This window comes from Sorex araneus, chromosome 6 (assembly GCF_027595985.1).
Source record: "Sorex araneus isolate mSorAra2 chromosome 6, mSorAra2.pri, whole genome shotgun sequence".
NCBI lineage: Eukaryota > Metazoa > Chordata > Mammalia > Eulipotyphla > Soricidae > Sorex > Sorex araneus.
Window position 1 is genome coordinate 123,866,719 of NC_073307.1, and position 15,216 is coordinate 123,881,934.

The 15,216-nt window shown below is 38.9% G+C and overlaps 1 protein-coding gene across 2 annotated transcripts in view; it reads left to right on the forward strand.

The window, feature by feature from the left end:
* NELL1 (neural EGFL like 1) overlaps positions 1-15,216 on the forward strand; it is a 949,069-nt gene that overhangs the window by 477,399 nt on the left and 456,454 nt on the right. The gene's annotated exons all lie outside the window — the stretch shown is intronic.

The window sequence follows — 15,216 nt, forward strand, 5'->3', positions numbered from 1 at the left end:
AGGGGTCAGAGAGTTCAGATTGATGTAGGTTTGCAAAGACCACAGAAGACCTAATCTCACTTATCTATCTTCACACATTGTTATTGAAATTCCTAGGGGGGCGGGGGGTGGGGGAGAGGATATGCAAACAGTATGCTAAGATCTGAACATTAAAAAAAAAGGAAAAACCCTTTTAAATCTATAAGCAAACACAACCTTAAAAATAGGTGAGGTTATAGATGACTTACACTGTTTTCAAATAGCAAATCCAGGTCTTGACTTACTTTTTAAGAAGTTTATTCAGGCCCTGCAGTTTGCAAAGTTATTTTATTCATAGTTGAGTGTCAGATGTACAATGTTCCAACTCCAGTCCTACCACCAATGTCAGCTTCACTTCACCAGTGTCCCAAGTTTTCCTCCCAGGCTGCCTTTTTGACAGGCACATTTCTTTTCTTTCTTTTTTCTTTCTTCTAATTTATTGTTTTATTGAATCACCATGAGATGCAGTTACAAAGCTTTTGTGATCAGGTTTCAGTCATACAATGTTCCAACACCCATTCCTCCACCAGCGCTATTGCTGCTGCTGCTTCTGCTTCTGTTTCTCCTTCATCTTCGTTGTCATCGTTGTTGTCTTCTTCTCCTCTTGTCTCCTCCCTTCTCCTCCCTTCTCTTCCCTTCACCTCTCCCTTCCCCTCTTTCTTCCTCTTTACCTCCCTTTTCCTCCCCTCTTTGGGCATCATGGTTTGCAATACACATACTGAGAGGGGACTGGCATATTTTTAAAATTTTGTTGTTATAGTTTGTATCTCATGCTTTCAGTTTTGTTGATTCTGTGGTTAGATAGACAAACCACACCTTTACACTGCCAATGTGTTTGAACCCCACTGCCTCCTGCCCTTGTTACCCCTCTGTTGATTCTCTCCTTGGTTTCTTTCCTCTCCTATCCCATTCAGTTCTACAGTGTAGGGACCAGGTAATCCAGGTAGCTCCCCTTTGTTTCTTTATATTCCGTCCTCCTGTTATTCTATATGCCACAGATAAGTGAGTTCACCTGGCATTTGTCATACTCCTTCTATTTATTCAGTGGAACATGATATCCTGCAGATCCATTAAAGTTGCAGCAAATTTTATGATTTCAACCTTCCTTGCAGCTCCACAGTATTCCATTGTGTATATATGCCATACCTTCATTATCTACTCACCTGATTGTTATCTTGACTGACTTTTTAATCCTAAAATTACAAAGAGTCTTTGACTGTTTCCCAAATACAATGGTACCATATTATGCAATTTAGTAATTGTTAAGGCTGCACTGCACAGAAAGCCGGTGTGGAAATTACATTAGTGCTAAGTCTGCTCTAAATTTTTTTCACTGAGGGGAAGGCATGGGTTGCTGTTTACTTTAAAGGCCCATTAAGTCCAGGTGTTCTTCCAGTAGTTTATATATGGAACAAGATGGAAATATATTAATTGAATAAATAGCTTGAGAACTCCTTTAAGGAAGGGGACTATGGTGTATGGAATAAAAAAACAAAGTAAATGGGTATTAGTGGGTACCCAGCCCCCTAAGCATGAAAAATTATATCCAGCATCTGTACATGGGTAAGACTAGAGCTATAGCACATCGGGTAGGGCATTTGCCTTGCATGTGGCCAACCCGGGTTCAATTCCTCTGTCCCTCTTGGAGAGTCCAGCAAGCTACCAGGAGTATTCTGCCCACATGGCGGAGCCTGGCAAGCTACTGTTACTGGTGCCCGCTCGAGCAAATCGATGAACAACGGGGCTTCAGTGCTACTAAGTGCTACAGTGCTACTTTGGAGGTAACATCCAATGGTTCTCCGGACTTACTCCTGGCTCTGAACCAGGGATCACTCCTGGCAGGGCTCAGGGAACCATATGGGATGCCAGAGATAAAACTCAGGTTAGTCACATGTCAGGCAAGCCACCTATCTGCTATACTATTGCTCTGGTTCCCATACCAGCAATTTTTATAGTGCATATATGTTTTGTATGAGAGGAACAGAACAGAGAAAATATGAAAATAACAAAAGTGAGGCAAGGTTTCAGCCAGAGAGCAGGAGTCTATGTGACTTGGAGAACAGAGTTCTAATGGAAACCTCACAGTAGGAAGCTAGGTGGGAGGACTTTGAAAAGGCTAAGAGGAGGGGGGTGATTGCTAATGAAATTTCTTATTATATCACTTTATAGTATGCAATGCAAGTCTTCCTCATGGCCCTCAAAGTTTTAGCAAAATCTACCATTCAGAATGCTAATACTGGTGATCCTTTCCCTCACTCCCTCAACGGAATGCTGGACCACAAATTGGGTAAAGTAAGATACACATGACCACAGGCAGTTGAGATCTCGGAGTCTGAGGTAACCATGATAAAGTAATTTTTTCCTCTTAATTTCCTACCTTTGTTCATGCCTACCCATATTTGTATCACTCTCACTGCCTCTTTAGTAATAGCAGAATCTCAATGCATGCTTTGGACTTCTAAGGTCTTGACATTATTTTACTCAAAAGAAATCTTTAGATTTTTACCTACTGGTTCTTTAGGTACTATATTCCTTATCTCCTGTCCCGTTTCTGCTTCTGTTTATAGCAAAACTCAATCACCTTGTCTGTGATGGTTATTTCTTCTCTGTACTTACCTCACATTCTCTTCACTCACTTCCAAAGGCCTCCATACCTAGCCTTCCAGGAAAATCAGGTCTATCTGGGTCAACCTAAATGTGGTGGTCTTATATTCTATCATGTCCAGGCAAGTTTTAGCACAGCTGACCACATTTTCTTCTATTATTTATTATTCAAGTAAAATAATTTTGTCTGGAGAAATAGAGGGGAAAAGAGAGAGAGAAAGAAAAGAGGAGGAGATAGAGAGAGAAAAGAGAGATTACATATTCATGAAAGAATACAGGCTTGTCCAAAGTGGGATAAGGCAAGGCTGAGTTCACTTAAAATGCAAGAAAGGAGTTACACATCTGAGGCTGTGAGGCATTCCCCACCCTGGATGGGGAATGTGCCCTTTATCTTTTAAAGACATTTTTTATACTGCTTTTGAAACATTCCATTTTCTGGTTTTCACTCCAGCCCAGTGTGTTTAGCTGTTTTCCCGGGGCTAACATTGTAAAGGTTGTGGCATCATGGAGCTCCGCCCTGCTCCCCTTTCTCCTCCTCAGTTCTTGATTCTTTTTCAGTGCCTCATTCAACCTCATGACTTGAACAGCATCTCTAATATTAATAACTCTTAAATTTATACCCAGTCCCAATCTTTCTCCTGAGCTTTTCAATCATATATTCAACTTGACATTTGTGCATTGATATTTAAGAAGGATGCCATATTAATATGTGTGAGACTCAATCCTTGATTTCCTTCCATGACTGCAAACTGCCTCCCATCCATTTATCCACCTCAGCAAATGAAAGTACCAGTATTCCAATATCAAGCCCCAAAGCTAGGGGTTATTCGTGATGGCTTTCTTGCCACATGTCTTTCCTTGTGTTCTCAGACCAGTCTTGTCCACTTCATGCCCTGTTCCAAGTCTTGGATCCCTCCTCTGTGGACATCTTGATGTGTGTATTGGTCCCTGCAATGGACCTTGTGTCCCCGTCTTGCTGCAGCATAACTCCATTCTAAAGTAAACTTGATGCCTGAGCAAACTTTTAACAAGCTCTTACAAAGTAATCCTTTACACAGAAAATCACATCTCTACTTTTTAGTTGAACACAAACTCCCTTGTCACTTTTATCATTTCTGTCTTTCTGATTTTATCTTGCAGGATTTTAATCCTTGTCCATCATAAGGATGTCACCCTGGGCCTTCTTTTCCATCTAACAGTTTTCTTGTGCCTTAGGACCTTTGCATGAGCTGTTACTCTTTCTGAGCAGTCCTTAACTCTGGATGATCTACAGAACTGGCTGTTATTAATATCTTAGCCTAAATATGCTCAGCTCAGAGGCTTTATTTGACTAATGTAATTAACCAACAGTGTGTTTTCAGTCTTATCACCACAATTTAATTATATTCACACAAAGTACCACCATCTGGAATTTCTCTTATACTTTTTTTTTGGGGGGGTGGGACTTGAGGGAGGCCACATCTAGCTCAGATCTTCTACCTGGCTCAGTGCTCAGAAATCACTCCTGATGGTCCTCAGGGGACCATATTAGTTAATGGGGACCAAATTCAGGTCTGTTACACGTGAGGTAAATGCCTTATTCAACTCTACTATCTCTCTGGTCCCTGGAATTTTTTTATTTACATGAGATTAAAAACTCATTTTTTTATTAGAATGCTAGCTCTGAGGACACAGACCTTTTCCCTTTGGGTTAATACTCTGTCTTTGATCTGAAGACTATAATTATCACAGAGCAGTGGTCAATAAATAGCTACTGAAATAATGAATAAAGCTACTTTGGTGTAATTGTTCACTCCTTGAAATCTCATTTGTAAAATACAATTCATATCTTCCATACTTAGAGGTCACTGTGAGCCTCGAGTAGTATGTATGTGAAAATACTTATCGCACTTTTGCAATAGGTGAGTTATTCTGTATTAACAAGTAGTCTCAAATACAAGTGACTTAAAAATTACAAGGTTTTATTTCTTGCTCATGCAATGTACCTGCCACTGCTCAATTAATCCTAATTATTTTGGGATAGAAAATTTGATGCAATAGTTACTATTACTCTTTTGAATACTGCTAATCACCAAAAGAGAAAAAGAGCCTGAAGATTCTTAAATCAGCCCTTAAGCTTTCTGAAGACTGAGTGACTCATATAAATTTCACCCAAAACTTCTTACCAAGTAATAGTCATTAGCTCATAGAATAATACATCAGAAAGATGAAATACAGTTATACTATGTACCTAGGAAGGTAGTTGTTGAATGATGGAATTCAATGCCACAGTGACACACTTAATAGATGCTAATATCATTTGTCTTTGATACAAGGAGCTATTTAATAAAATAACCCTTTTCAATAGCAGCTCATAATATGATGGGGGAAAGTACTATGAATAATAATTGTAATACACATTCTGCTAAGTGTTGTGATGAAAACATAAGCATATTATGATGTGAAAAAGGATCTTGATTTTAAGGATGAAATATTTGGAATAAGTATTTACAAATAAGAGGATCTGTGAAGAATTTACTGGGTCAAGTGTTCATGTAGTGGCTTAGGCTGCATTAGAAATTTACAGGAGGGAATATGGTCAGGACTAAGGAGAACAAAGAAGCAAGCACCTCCCAGGTCAGCTGTCCTCTAGATAAGGATCAAATACCTTGATTCACATTAGCTGGAACTTCAACATGTACTGTTGTGTCCTGAAAATAAGTCCATTGGATGAAACCTGCACTTTACTCCCAGATAGAGTCTGTGCCCACTTGTAATCTCTGTCCTATCTTCATTGCCCTTCTTTCCTCATGCAGTTGGCCTGTGTAACAAATAAAGGGGGGCATAATTGATGTCTGCCATGGGAAGGTGTCTTTCAAATTGTCTTATTGTCAGAGGACAAATGATTAGCAGAAATTGGCATCTCGAAGGCATCTTTTGTATGTCCCAGACTCCTGACACAGCATTTCTGGCTGACATTACTCCTTTTTTCCAAAGATCATTTTGATCTCTGGTCCAAATCAATCAGTATCTGCTGCCACTGTTCAGTTGGCTTTTCAAGTAAGTGAAGGTCATTTTCTGCCATTGATTTCATCTGACACTAACACATTTGAAGAAATTTTTCATTTTGAAAAATTCCACTCAATTAGCAGTAGCCAAGAATTAAAGACCTATTTGGCAATACATTAATTTTCTGAATGATTTATTGACTTGTTCATTCATTTGTTCATTATGTTACTCATATATCTAGAATATGCTGTTGTGTTAGGAAAGAGGGACAAATGACCTCTGTGGCAGGTAATTTCATAGTTAATGAGACAAACAATTTCAAAAGGGAAAACTCACATTTCCGTTCACTATCAGAATTGGTCTCATGGCTGGAGAGATAGTATAGTGCATAGGATACTTACTTGGCATGCAACTGACACAGGTTTGATCCTCAGCATCCCATGTGGTCCACTGTGAACCACCAAGAGTAATTATGAGTGCATAGCCATGAGAAACCCTTGAATATTACCAAGTGCAACCACACAACAAAATAAACACTCCCACCACACACAGACACAGACACACAGACACACAAACACTCACACACACACAATCCAGAAATGGTCAATGTTCCCAATCTCTGTTTGAAGTTATAAAAGATTTAACTCTACATATGTTTAGAAAAGTTTTGAAATGGGAGGAGTATCTAGATTGAACTATAAAGAGGGGATTGTATTCTCTTCCCTGTACTACTATTTTTTGGGGGTGAGGGTGAACTTGCTTGGTTTATGGGTCTCACTCTTTTATTTATCACCAGTAAAACTTTCCATGTTTAGATTGTTTGATAAGATGCCATCATTAGATACTCAGGCAGCTTTAAAGGAGGATGCTTGTGATTTAAGAGAAAAGCATGCAGCAGTATTACAGGTTCTTGTCAGTAATGGGTAAGTATTCATTTTTATGCCAGAATCTTCCCATGAAGTTAAAAAATAAAAGGAGCAAATGAGATAACAAAAATTTCATGTAATCCCCATTACCTTGCTAAAAGGATTTTTATTTTTCTTGATTTAGGAAGGAAAGAAATCTTGAAAGAAGTATATTTTTTTTTTTTTTTTTTTTTTTGCTTTTTGGGTCACACCCAGCAATGCACAGGGGTTACTCCTGGTTCTACACTCAGGAATTACCCCTGGCGGTGCTCAGGGGACCATATGGGATGCTGGGATTCGAACCTGGGTCAGCCTGGGTCGGCCGCGTGCAAGGCAAGCGCCCTACCCGCTATGCTATTGCTCCAGTCCCGAAAGAAGTATATTTTTGAAGTAAGTTTAGCTAGGCTTAGTTCTAATAGTCTATTAATTTAATGGTTTAAATTTAGTACCCTATAATGAAAAGAGGTTGGGCAATATTTTAAAAGACTTAGAGATAAAAGTTTACTTGTAGAACTTTCAGACTAGATATTAGGAAAATAATTTTATAACTGTGTGAAACATTTTTCAAATATGTGATATCTTATATTTTCTCATATTCAATTGAGATAATATCTGACATGGATATAAAATAAAGCATTATCCAATTAGAACACAGTGTTAAAATTGCTTGTTTTCCTTACCATTCAATCACATGACCAGTGATTGTTTAGGACTTGTTTGTTCTTATTTTTGACTGGCAGCTTTAAAGTTGTATATGACTAATTCATTGACTCTGAGTCTCAGGAAAGTTCATACAGCTATAAAAATCAGATAAGTACAATGGTGGAAGGTCTTTGTTGTTTTGGTAACCAGTCAGCTATAGTAAGTCTGTATACTAAAAGCAGACATTAATATTTTTATATCCATGTTACCTCAACTTCAATGATCACTGTCACTGTCATCCTGTTGCTCATTGATTTGTTTGAGCGGGCAACAGTAATGTCTCCATTGTGAGACTTATTGTTACTGTTTTTGGCATATTCAATACGCCATGGGTAGCTTGCCAGGCTCTGCCTGTGGGCACAATACTCTCGGTAGCTTGCCTGGCTCTCGGAGAGGGACGGAGGAATCGAACATGGATCGGCCACATGAAAGGAGAATGCCCTACCACTGTGCTATTGCTCCAGCCCACTTCAATGATACAATTAAAAAATTACTAAGACTCTGTGGTTTCTCATGTACATAATTCTAATACTGCACTAATCACCAGTGTGCCTTTGCCAACTCAGTGATGTGAATCAATTCCCTCATTATGTTGTATTTGTTTCTTTGTTGCTATCTTGATGTATGTTTTTATGTCCCCCATATGAGAGATATTCTTCCGTCGGTTCCATCTATGTTGCTGCAAGTTGCATGTTTTTGTTCTTTCTTAGAGCTGCATAGTTTTCCATTATGTGTATTAGAGATTCATGTTCCATTCATTCATAGTGGGGCATTTGTTTCCCCCCCCCATTTCTTGTCCTTTATATTAAGTGTAGTGATGAACAATAGATGTGCATATATTCTTTTGAATTAATATTTCTGTTTGGGGGATAGATTCCAAGAAATGGTATCACTGGTTCATATGGTAGTTCTATGACTAGATTTTGGATTGATTTTCTTATTGATTTCTATGGAGGCTGAGCCCCATAGCATTCCCACCAACACTGGGTGAGGGTTCCTTTCTTAACACAGCAACTAACATTTGTAATTTCCCCATCAACATTTGTTGTTTCCAGACTTTTTGAGAAATGCCATTCTCACAGGCATGGCATGATTTCATTTCCCTAATCATGAGTGATGATGAGCACCTTTTTGTATGCTGTTTGGGGATCTTCTTTGTGGATATGTCTGTCCATTTCCTTGCTCCATGTGTGGATAGGGTCATTGTATTTTTTGTTGTTGAGTTTTGTGAATGCATTATCACTGTCACTGTCATCCCGTTGCTCATTGATTTTCTCAATCGGGCACCAATAACGTCCCCATTGTGAGACTTGTTGTTACTGTTTTTGGCATATCGCATACGCCACGGGTAGCTTGCCAAGCTCTGCCATGTGGGCGAGATACCAGTAGCTTGCTGGGCTCTCCGAGAGGGATGGAGGAATCGAACCTGGGTTGCCCACATGCAAGACAAATGCCCTACCCACTGTGCTATCATTCCAGCCTGGAGCTCGCTTCAGCCCAGAGCAAAATTTATTTAAAAATTTTAAAATCTCAAACCTAGCATTTTAAAAACAAACAAAAAAATTGAGCCAGAAAGTATAATCCCTGACAAACAGGTGGTATGTGAATACCTCAGTGTGAGACAACAAAAGAAATTTGACTCCCAGAGAAACAACAAAAATAACCCCCACAGCACCTGGGTGTACTTATGACCCCTGGTCATTGCAGGAACAACAATGAAGGGAGAAAGAAAATGCATATGGAATCACCACCCAGTCTAAAAAGACAGGTTGGAGATTTTCTCATGACAGCACAATAGAGTACAATACTCATGAAAGGAAAATGCTGGGAGGCTGACTAGAATCATACACCTTCAACCTTCACGCAGATCAGTTGACTTCATTTTTTATTTGTTCTTTATTTTGGAACCACACCTTGCCGTGCTCAGGGGTTACTCCTGGCTCTGCTCTCAATCACTCTTGATGGGCTCAGGAGATCTTGGATATCATCTCTACCTGTTGTACAATACATAATATGATTAAAAACATAAAAATAAAATTTTAGTAATAAGTCCCTGCTTGGTTTTTTTTTTTTGGTTAAGATATATCAAATCACTTAAAAATTTACTTTGGTTTCTAGGATCTCATTCACTGGGTAGAGGAGTTATTTTACCTTATACCATCAAGCAACTTCAGACACCCCTTGGATATTACACAATTCAGCTTAACTCTGACACACTTTATACCATTATGTTATGCAGTTTGAGGATTCAATTTGCTAGAGTTGCCTTTTTCCTCCATATCATCTGCCAATCACAACTTCAAAAACTTCTTTTCTTTTCTCTTTTGTTTTTGTTCTGTTTTGTTTTGGTGTTTCTTTGGGCTCACTCCTGGCTCTTAATTCAAAGATTATTCTTCATGGAGTATAAGAGACCAAATGGGTGCCAGGAATTGAATCTGGGTCTGCTGAATGCAAGACAAGTGCCCTAACAACTATACTATCTCTCTGGCCTAGTTACCTGTACTTTTGATTGACCCAACCTACATTAGATGTTCCAAATCTCCTTCTCAGGTCTTCCTGATTTGTTAGAGTGATTCAGAAATCTAAGAAATTTTTTAAACTAGATTTCATCTTAAATATCAAAGGATACTATAAGGAATATAGATGAACATGTAAATGAAGGGATGCATAGGCAAACTGTTTTGGGAAAGGGCTATGGTACTTCCATGTCTCTCTTGCTATGCCACTTTCTCTACCTCTCCACACATTTGCCAACACAGAAGCTCTCGAGTTCCATGCTTTTGGCTACCTACTCGAGGACTAATTACAAAAACAAGCCTGACAAAATCACTGGTCATTGAACTCAATGTTAAGTACCTTTTTCTCTCTGAAGGTCTGGGTTATTTTAAAAATTCTGACTTTCCTGGGCTGAAGAGATAGTACAGTGAATAGGGCATTTGCCTTGCATTCAGCAAACCCGGATTTAATTCGTGGCACTCCATATAGTCCCTTGAGCACTGCCAGGAATAACTCCTGATTGCAGAACCAGGAGTAACTCCTGAATGCTGTCATGTTTCCAAGGATGGCCCTAAACAAAACAAACAGACCAACAAAACCTATTTTAAAAAGTTCCAACCTTTTGACTACAAGTTGGTTCTCCTGTCAGCCAATGCCCCACCTTTAGGTGAGACCCAAAAGTTTAATCATAAATAGAGCAAGACAGCTTTAGTCCTCTCACTACCTTGGAAATTCAATGAAGCTAATGGGTATTGTGTCAGAAGTGGCTTATACTTAATATATAATTCTTAGTGTAAATCACAATGTCACAAATGTAAAACTCTTTAGTAGTAGAAATTTCAGAAAAATATTTATTGTTAGATGGAATAAACTAAGTCAAAGGAAGATACACACCTTTGGACATTTTAAAACCTAAATGTTCCGGTTATCTTTCTGAGACCTATGAAATTCTGTTTTGATTTGTGTCACTAATATGTCCTATTTTTTTCCTTCCTGCCATTTAAATAGATAATTGGGGTTGTTACCACCTCCTTTCCCTAGAGAGAAATATGGCATTACCAAATTACAGGATGATTTTTTAAGGCAAAAGGTCTCAGTTATCCCTTGAGGTAAAAATCACTTTTAAGGCATTTAAAAATAAAATTGATATCTGGAAACCCTTTATGCAATCTGAAGAGAAACCCACTTGAGCAAATTGATGAACAATGGGACAACAGTGCTACAGTGCTACCTGGAAACCCTTAGAAAACTTGGACTTCTTTTGACCTTGTATTGTGACTTGGATGCAGTGTTTTTGATTGACAGTCCAAGTCATTCTAACATGCAGTTAAGACCATCACCTTTGTAAACTGAAAATGGTTCAAGCATGGTAAGAGTGTCAGAGAGGAATAAAAATGGAGAAATAATTGCTCTTTGTGATGTTGATTAGAAAATGATTCTTCTGCACTAGTGGTGCAGAGCTTAAGGTTGGGAAAAACTAAAAGCAAGTTGAATGGTTTCTGGAGGCAGATCTCTGTATTCAAGGCTGCACTCTGGGGTCCATGAAGCACTGGGGAAAGAGGGGTTGGGGTCTGTGGGTGTCTGCAGGTGGGACCTCCTGGGCACATTGCAAATAGTACATTAAAAAATCACTTCTGTGAAGTATCTAAAATTGCTAAAGATAAATGGGACATCTTCATGTGACCTATCTGTGTCATGGTGCCTGATATTCTGAGCCAAAACCATGGTTAGTTGGAATTACTCCAACATTTTGGCACAGCCTGCTGGAAGCAGTGACCTTGGAATGACTGACTGAGCCAACATTTGTACTGCCCCACTGCTTCAGAAGAATTAGAAAGCAAAACCATTCTTTAAATTAAATGGGAGAAATTATGTAAAATATTTGCGCATATGTGTTCATTAATGGGCTTCTTTACACATGGCATGTGAAAAAGAAAGGTCAGCAAAGGGAAGAGATGAATTCAAAAAGATCTCTCTCATCTGTGCGACTAAAAAATACACAGCAAGGTAGCAACCAAGGGCAAAGGCAACACAATGAGTGAGCTGAACCATCGAACTGAGTTGATGGGGAGGGCAATTGAGAGGGAGGCTGATTGAGGTCCTTGGGGAAGGAAAGTGGCTACACTAGTGATGGCTGTGGTGTTGGGATTCTGTACATGAGAAGCCATTATTAACAGTACTATAGATGAGAACCGCAATTAAAAAATGATAAAGAATAAAGTCATTGAAAAGAAAAATAAAAAAAATAAATACAGAAAATTTAGAATTATAACTCATAGAAATCTTGGTTTGGGAACAATTTTATTTATTTGTATGTAATTTTAGAGGAACTAAAGTCAAAATATTTTTTGCATGCATAATATTGCTAGGAACATTCAAGCTGGCAAGTGGGTCTCAGGAAGAAGATCCAAGTGTATTTTTCCTTGAGATTTCAAGACAGAAATAGGACTAGTGTGTGTTTTGTGAGTTCCTCTTGGTTCCAGTACGTGATGGGAAGGATCTGAACCACGTTCCGTACTGCAGAGCAGCCCTGGAGAAATGAGGGACTGTGCCTGCAGGGGATCTATTCTTGCACCTATTCAGTACCATGCTGCCCTTGACCCAAATTCATCACAAAAGACTTGTGAACATTTTTAAATATTACACTCTTCATTGGTGCATCAGAATCATATTGAGGTTTTAGTAAAAGGAATTTTAAGGATACTTTTGCATTTACAATGTTGGTCAAGCTGGTCTTCCTGCCTAGCTTGCAACTCATTTGTATTCACATTTTGTTAAGTACAAAGTAGTGGATCTTTCTCTTTCAAAACCCAACCAGTTTACTGACTGGGTATTGAAATGGTGTTTTTAGTCTTATCTACATATTGAAGCATACTGTTGAAATTCTATAGTTATTCATTAAGCACTGCACTGTAGCACTGTCCTCCCATTGTTTATCTATTTGCTTGAGCGGGCACCAGTAACATCTCCATTGTGAGACTTGTTATCATTGGTTTTGGCATATCAAATACGCCAGGGGTAGCTTGCCATGCTCTGCTGTGCGGGTGGGATACTCTCGGTAGCTTGCTGGGCTCTCCGAAAGAGATGGAAGAATCAAACCTGAGTCGGCCATGTGCAAGGCAAATGCCCTTCCCACTGTACTATCGCTCCAGTCATTATTTAATAAAAAATATTTTCAATGAGATATATAGTCTTTGGTCAGAAACCTCTCAGGTTTTTTGTTTGTTTGTTTGCTTGCTTGTTTTCTACCTCAAATTGTATTTTTTTCCCCAACTATTTTTAATTTTTTTGATGCTGTTTTTTGTTTTTTGGTTGTGGGGTAGGTGACTCATTTTTGGAACATACCTGGCTATGCTCAAGGTTTACTTCTGGTTCTGTGTTAGGGAACATTCTTCGTGGGGTTCAGGGGACCATATGTATTAGTGAATACTGAATTGGGGCAAGTCAAGTGTTTTAATCTCTATATTATCTCTTCTTATGAGCAATTTAAAAATTCTTATCTCAAACACTTGATGAATGAATGTGTATAGTTATTTCCATACATTTTTTTTGTTTTTGTTTTTGTTTTTGCTTTTGTGTCATACCCAGCAATGCTACTGGCTCAAGCTCTGCACTCAAAAATCATTCCTGTCAGTGCTCCAGGGGACCATATAGGATGCTGGTGATCAAACCTGGGTTGGCTGTGGAAGGCAAATGCACTACCTGCTGTATTATCACTCCAGCTCTTCATAGAGTTAAAAAAATTATATATATATATATAATTTTTGGTATCCCAAAGAGGAATCGAAAGAGCTATGCTGGGAATATCATGTCTCACTCAAGTGAGAGAAGGAATACGGAGTTCTGACCTCTGTCGACGGTCAAAAATCAGGGATGCTGTCTCGTTTGCCAAGGCATCAAAAATCAGATGGGCCAGTCATGTAATGCGATTCAGAGACGACCATTGGGCTAGAGCTATTACAGACTGGATTCCACAGGACATCAGAAGACCTCGTGTCTGCCCTCCAACTAGATGGTCAGATTCCTTCGTCAAATCTCTGAATGAACGATTTGAGGCTCTTTCTGTTCCTGGAGTGAGCAGGTATCACTGGGCTACACTAGCTCGAGACAGGGACAAATGGAGATGTTACTGGCGCCCACTCGAGCAAATCGAAGATCAATGGGACTACACGTGATATATGTATATATAGTGTATAGGTATGTGTGTGTATATACATATATAGAGAGAAATCTTTGCATTATGATTTTTTGCTTGTTTGTTTTATTTAGTCACAATGAGTCGAACAGTTCTTCTTTGTTGGGTTTCAGGCATACAGTGTTCCAACACCAATCCTTTCACCAGTGTCCACTTCATTCCACCAGTGTTCCTGATTTCCCTCCCATTCCCCAGCCTCGGTGACAGAACTTTATTAATAAATTTTAGGTATTGTGATTGACATTACTGTTACTGATAGGATTTCATGCTCACCATTTTACCACCTTTCAGCACATCCCAGAAAATTTTAGGGTTTTAGTCTAATTCTTGGACCAGACTGAAACCCTAAAATTTTCTGGTTAAAATCCAGTATATAGTATGTAAGTTTACTGATTTTTTTTAACTGTTAAACCAATTAAATTCTCAGGGCTGGAGCAATAGCACAGCGGGTAGGGCGTTTGCCTTGCACGTGGCCGACCCGGGTTCGATTCCCAGCATCCCATATGGTCCCCTGAGCACTGCCAGGAGTAATTCCTGAGTGCAGAACCAGGAGTAACCCCTGTGCATCGCCAGGTGTGATCCCCCCCCAAAAAAAAACAATTAAATTCTCTCCATATTCACTATTCATCTTTTTTTTTTCCTTTTTGGGTCATACCCCCTGGCCATGCACAGGGATTACTCCTGGCTCTTGCACTGAGGAATCATTCCTGGTGGTGCTCAGGGGACCATATGGGATGCTGGGAATCGAACCTGGGTCAGCTGCGTGCAAGGCAAATGCTCTACCCACCATCTATTGTTTATGAAGGAAGAAATTTAGGTATATCATTTCACATTTTTCAAATTATTTTAGTTAAAATATTAAAAAAAACTAATTGGCTTGAATGATAAGTTCATCTGCATAACAAAATGTCTAGCAGGACAGTATTCCAAAATTAGCTAAATCAGATGCTTCCTGACATCATTAAGAACAGATTGTTTCTAAATATTCACTTTGCTATTTTCAGCATATTAGTTTGAATTTTGATATCTCCCCTTTTAGAGTTTTAAAACATCTAGAGCAACTTCAAGTGTCTGATCCTTATTTCACTGTGCCCCAAATTCACAAGGAAAATGAAGATTCCTTTCCTGATGTCCTTTTTTAAGACCAAGGATAACTTTTTCAGAGGTCCATCCCAAGAGCATTTATTTTCATATATCCTTTTACAGATTGTTTAACATTCATATTCTTAAAATATGTCCAAAAACAAATTGAATTACTTTGTATCAAGATTTATTCCTTTGGTCCCCACAGACACAGAATGATCTCTC